The following is a 6,942-nucleotide window of genomic DNA, read 5'->3' as shown; positions in this document are numbered from 1 at the left end:
GGCATGGCTGTAAGCCATGACGACAGTGCTGAGTAAAAACATACCCAACCAGGGTCTCCATAGCGCTTAACCCTGTGACACCCAGACCGACCTGGCATTTTTCCCCCTGAAAAAAGCCCAAGTCCCTCAGGGTACCAGAACAGCAGATCTGCATCCCCGGCGGACAACGGGTTCAACTGATCTGGACCAGCGTGACCAGAACCAGTCCCGTGCCCTAACCACGCCGACATGCCTACTCCAGGAGAAGGGCAGATATGCGTGTTGATCTTAACATGAAAAGAAGGCGCCACCCAGACGTTCGGACGAACCGCGCCTGGTGGCCCACCCCAAGGGCGTGAGACCCCACTACATATGTTCAGATCCATCCCGTCATCATCCCCCAGACATGAACGAGAATCCGTCGACAACCCACCCAGGTCATGGGATGTGGTCGTCGGAAGAGGAAAAACCCCCATCTCAGTTGCTTTATAAAAACGCTGTTTCAACCACAAGCAACCAAGGCGTGCCAGTCAATCGCCTGTTTACAGCGAGCTAGCACTATACGTGCGTCGGGACACACCCCCATCAATGAACAGGCTATTTAGACCTGTCATTGAATCCCCAAGGCGCCCAGGGGAACGACAAGAGGGGTGTGACACTCCCTAACTCCAACACTTCTGGAATAGAAAGAAGGAAGCATCAACAGTATGTATCCCAGTCTACACAGCCGGGGTAAAAAATGTTCACATTTTTACATCCCACCACCCTCCCATAGGAAAGAGACGGGGATCCCCAGAGAGACTTCCCACGCGAGCTGTACAGATTAAAAAGAATATATTGCACCTTGAGCCATGTAAAAAACTGGTTTTAGGGCCTCCGGGGAAGAGGCACTGAACCCATACACACTCAATAAACGAATTGAATCGAATATACATACAATAGAAAAGGACCCTTCTAGAGGGTCCACTCACTTTGACAATCTGAGGAGGAAGGCTCTGTACTCTGATGGAGGCTTCCTCACATGGAAGAAGGAGTCCGAACTCACAGAAGGCCTGAATAGGCGCTTGGTGAGGAGGAGCCCTGACCACCCCCCCTGAAAACAGATCCATCACATGGACCTGAACAGCACACGGAAGTCCTACCAACAGAGACGCGCACGGTGACGTACTCTATGGCGGGGGAATTCCTGCGGTGCACACGCCCAATATACCAGGCCGTGGGACCAGGAACTCCCTCCCCCCCCCCCCCCCCCCCCCCCCCCGTAACGTGCCGAACCGCCACGTGACGGGAACCTTGAAGGACAGGGGGTGTACCCCTGACCGACAGAACAATGGGGAGAGGAAAGGTTACCAGTTCACCCCTTTACGACCCCACACCCATGATACGACGTAACGACAAAAAGAGAATATGACACAGTCATAGTCAGCTCTATGAAGCGTTTCACAGCTCCACACAGCGCATGAGCTAACCTGCTATCTGATTTTTACTAAGGAAAAACACAGAATAGAGAGGGCTCTAAGAACCCCGGTCCAACATACACATGTGCTTCTGTGGCCAGTACAACCCAGTTGTAGGTCACATGACACACACAACCCATCATCACCTACAAAAAATGGCAAAAACACTCAACAGAGGAACGCCGTTTTTTTTCACAATGAGAGAATACATCATTCTTGATTAGTATCGACCACAGGCCTTGCTAAGCACACATGACAGCAACCAAACCAATTTCCCTTTAGGAAATAAGTTTCTCCAGCAGATTTAGCACAACCTCAGCAATCAAGCTAAGAGTTACATCGTATCCCTACCACACAAAAGACACAATTAATGCACAACATGTCTGATAGGAGGTGATAAAGTCCCCAGGGAACCGGGGGGGAAAACACAATCCTCCTATTTTACCCTCAATACGGCCAGTTAAAACAGGAAAACCTGTTAATGTGGGAACTCACTGTTCATTGTCATTACAGTCTGAGAAAGAACATTATTTTACTCACTTGTCACCAAGCATAGCTTCATAGGTTAGTTGCCTTAGTAGTGAGTACACGGTACACATAAACACCATGATGTTTCTCACACAACAACCAGATCAATACATCACGATCTGCACGGAGAAGCTAACTGCCAGTGACAAAAACAGCTCACACATAACCCGCAACGTATCCCAAATGCATTGCAACAACACACGTTTTGGGAAAAAACACCGTTATTCACAATACATTTAGCAAAGTAAAACCAGAAGACGTGTTATGAGGTCTGGCCAACCCCGTACCTACCCGGAACGCAGATCAGCGAAGTGCAGTCACAAGACACCGTAGAACACAGCCGTCCTGTGTTGTTCGATCCGGGCAGCGTCGCCGCTCCAACCAGTCGCTACAGTCCTCTTTGTTGACGCAATCCCCGTCCAGGTTCAGGGCAGGGTCGACGAACATCCCCTGTCAAGGATGACGTCGTGGTCAAGAGTGTAAAACATGTTAAAATCAAAGCACGTTCAACAGAATAGCATCAAGCTAACGGCTGCTCCAACCGTTCGGGTGCTATTGCTTCCGCTCGCGAGACGCCGATCTAACGACGCACGCGATCAGAAGCGAGCTCCCGGCGGCGCGCGAGAAGCTAAGCTACCCCGCGCCAGGCCACTGACCGGCTAACCGTAAGCTATGAACATGTAAACAATGACATAACACTCACCCAGACAGGCCGCCGTTCTGAACCTCTCCTCACTTTTTAAGAGAAAAGAGAAAACAAGACGTCAACACCGCTTCACAACGGTGACATTACCACGTCCGGCGGAATCAGCACAGTACCAACTGGCCTGTATAGCTGACTTTGAACATGAATCTGCCGCTATCGCACATTACATGCACATATCCCCTCGTGAAGGAATACTCTCATTTGGATATGAAAGATGGGGTCTTAACACGGTGACAGAGAGAATCCACTCGTCCAGAACACACAGGGATCACCAGTGTTAATGGTCGCGGCCCACTAGTTAAAACTATAATGGTCTTCAGACCAAGGTCTTCTGTCGCCTAGGAGGCTGAACAAAGGACCCTAGCCTGGGGCCGGTTTCCATAAACTTTGTCAAGTACAGATGTGGGACTGGAAAACGAGGCGTCTACCGCCGGTAGCAAGCTAGATGACGCTAGATGACGTCTTTTTACGCTGCTCTGCCTGGTTCAACCAGTAGGGGGAGTCGAGTTACACGGTGGAGAGAGGGAGCTATTCTACAATCTGTGTGTGTGTGTGCATGCGACACTAGTCTTGGACATATTATTTTGCAATGTAATGCTTTTCTGTAGATTATTTGACTGTCATTGGTACAGTAATGGTGTGGTATTTTCGATTAACGTGCGTTTTTTATGGATAATCATCTAGATACTCAGATACAGTGCAGTATTATTCTTTACGAGACAACCCAACGTGCTGGCACGGAAGACCCGCCCTACTCTGCCTCTGATTCGCAGAATGTGGCTCTAGTTAGGCTCTGGTTGGGGGAAATGTAACTGGCCCGGCGTCGATTATTGTGATCAGGCTGTCCTGTGGATTTCAGCTGTCGCTGTATTGAATTTACTGGTAAATTAAATTAGGTTTAACGTTAGTTTGTTTACTACAGTTATGTAGTCAACTAAGGTAACGTTACAGTAGCAACTGCTCAAATAAAGCTGTATCCACATTGCTGTCAAGTTAATGTTATGGTCTCTCGAAAATTGAATGCGACCTCAAGGCTTTTCAACACTGGCCGCGTAATATTAGTTAACGTTCATTTAGCAGTATGTAATGTGTAACGTTTAATCAACGTGAAATGGCCCTGAATACATCATATAATGTGTTTCCCAGCTGCTTATATTGTAAGTGTATGCCCAAAAATATATATCACTGAATTGAAAATGGGGGACCCTGATGTAAACAAGACTAAAGTCTTTCTCTGGTCTGTGCATCCCCTTAACAATTGTGTGTATTGAGCTGTACTGTCATTCTGCAATCTGTTAATGACATTTACATATCTGTAGATACTATATCTATATCTGTACATCCCTTACCTACTCTTACTAGTTACGCTGCTGGCCAGTATGACTTACTACCATATAGTGTCTTTATACCTGTATCACTGTACATGTTAATACTATATCTCTTACCTACTCTTACTAGTTACACTGCTGGTCAGTATGACTTACTACCATAGTGTCTTTATACCTGTATCACTGTACATATGAATACTATATCTCTTACCTACTCTTACTAGTTACACTGCTGGTCAGTATGACTTACTAGTTACTACCATAGTGTCTTTATACCTGTATCACTGTACATATTAATACTATAACTATATCTGTACATATCTCTTACCTACTCTTACTAGTTACACTGCTGGCCAGTATGACTTACTACCATAGTGTCTTTATACCTGTATCACTGTACATATTAATACTATATCTATATCTGTACATATCTCTTACCTACTCTTACTAGTTACACTGCTGGTCAGTATGACTTACTACCATAGTGTCTTTATACCTGTATCACTGTACATATTAATACTATATCTATATCTGTACATATCTCTTACTAGGGACACTGTACATTGGAATACTGACATACATTTGCCATGGAAACTGTACATTGGAGGAGGTTGGGTAGGTGGGGTGGGGTTGGGTGGGGCTGTACATTGGAATACTGACAAAGCCATGCTTGGTCTTTATTGTACAACTGGGTTAGGACATTTGTAGGGGCCAGTTTTGAATTGCAGTCTCCCGTAGGTGTTCTTTGAGAGTGTTTTTGAAGGTGGGTAGTGATTTACATTCCTTTACAGCTTTGGGTAGGGCGTTCCACATTGTTGTGGCATAATTGCGAAACGTGTTTAGTCCCTTGTTTGAGCCGAATCTGGGTTTTACATGATTTGTGGAGCTCCCTCTGGTGTTGTGATCGTGGTATTCACTGACCTTTGGGAAGTATTTTGACATGTACATGGGTACCTTGGTCGTGTAGTGTATCTTGTAGACCAGGCCCATTGCAAGTTGCTGTACTCTGTTGTCTACTCTAAGCCATCCTAGGTTGGCAAAGTGTGCAGGGGTGAGGTGGGTTCTAGGAGTCAGGTCAAGCAGTAGTCTGACTAGTTTGTTTTGAGATGTTTGTAATTTGGTTTTTAGTGCCTTTGAGGTGCTTTGGTACCATGAGGTGCAAGCATAGTCGTACTGTAGTACCCTTGAATGAGTTCTCCTGCCAGAGTCTTCAGGGTATTCTTGTTTACCAGGGAGGAGATCCGGTACAAGAATCGAGTTCGTTGATTGACTTTTTTTTATTACATTGGATGCCATTTTGTCACATCTGGACATTAATAAATACAAAAGTGTATTGTTATTGTTGTCATGTATTGTTGTCATGAACTGAATAGATTCCAGAAGTCATAATCCACTTAGTCCTGCTCCCAAAACTATTTTGAATATGTTGTAAAATAAATGCAACTACTGCAGAAGTAGGAATATCATTAGAATACAGTACAGAATGAATGAATGAATGAAAACTTTATTTAACAGATTGCAGAATGGGTACAATACAGTACGGCTCAATACATACAATTGTTAAGGGGATGCAGACCTGAGAAAGACGTTTGTCTTGTTTCCATCAGGGTCCCCCATTTTCAATTCATATAGACATTTATGACATACACAACATACATGACATTTATGGCATAGGGACATATAGGTATTTAGTACTGATACAGTACTAAAAACTACAGTATGTATTACTATCTACTACTACAGTACTACCTATGCTGCTATGTCTATACTACTATGTATCACAAACAGTACTGTATTTGCAAATCTGGTATGTCATAAATGTATAGATGTAGCAGTACTGTCTATCTGTATGTCGTGTATGTCATATATGTTACGATGAATTGAAAATGGGGGACCCTGATGTAAACAACCAGTATGGCCACTACAATACTGTAACAAAAATGAGCAGAAGTATTTCAATTATTAGACGGAATGCCTATTTTTTAACAGACACAGCTACTGTACCAAGCAAGTCATACAATCACTAGTTTTGTCACATCTGGACTACTGTCCAGCAATCTAAAAAATAGTAAGATAAAATAGACAGAGTAAAATAGTGCAGTGCAATAAAATAGTAGAATAGAATAGATACAACTTATTTTTTTACAATGAGAATTTTATTACCATTGCAGAATGGGTAAACTACAGTCAATACACACAATTGTTAAGGGGATGCAGACCAGAGAGAGACGTTTGTACATTGCAAAGTTCATCCTTCCTCTGCAGAGTTCAAATAAAGCTGACTTGACCTGACTTGAAAAAAACAGTGTTGAGACAACCCCCCCCCCCCCCCCCCCCCCCACCATCAATGTACAGCCCCCCACCCCACCTACCCACCTATTAACACCTCATCAAGGAGAGGGGGCAGGGAGGTGTCAAATGCATCTGAGTACGGTCACAGTTCCATCCTAGAGGCTAATCTTTCCTGTGACAAAATGGCATCCAATGTAATATATTCCATAGTATATTCCACTACAATGGGTACAATACTGACCAGAGAAAGACTTTCGTCTTGTTTACATCTACTATTTTTATTATTGTCTATTTAAAACTTAAAAAAAGGGGTGAAACGATACAGCATTCACTTTACGGCCTATAGGGATATTTTATTTCAATTATCTGTTAGAAAAGAGAAATATTAAGCCCTGTGCAAGGAATAATATGAAAATGTGCCATTGAATAGCCTGTAGCTAGATATGACATTTGTACATGACATGTTTGTCCTCCATAGATACAGTAATTGAATGGAAATTGTATTAACAGATTGCAAAATGGGTACAATACAGTACAGCTCAATACACACAATTGTTAAGGGGGTGCAGACCAGAGAAAGACTTTCGTCTTGTTTACATCAGGGTCCCCCATTTTCAATTCATAATGACAACAGTACCGATAGGAGATAAGA

Source organism: Notolepis coatsorum, assembly GCF_963971535.1.
Source record: "Notolepis coatsorum genome assembly, chromosome: 2".
Classification (NCBI taxonomy): Eukaryota; Metazoa; Chordata; class Actinopteri; order Aulopiformes; family Paralepididae; genus Notolepis; species Notolepis coatsorum.
The sequence above is the reverse complement of the archived record's forward strand: the minus strand, read 5'-3'. Positions refer to the sequence as shown.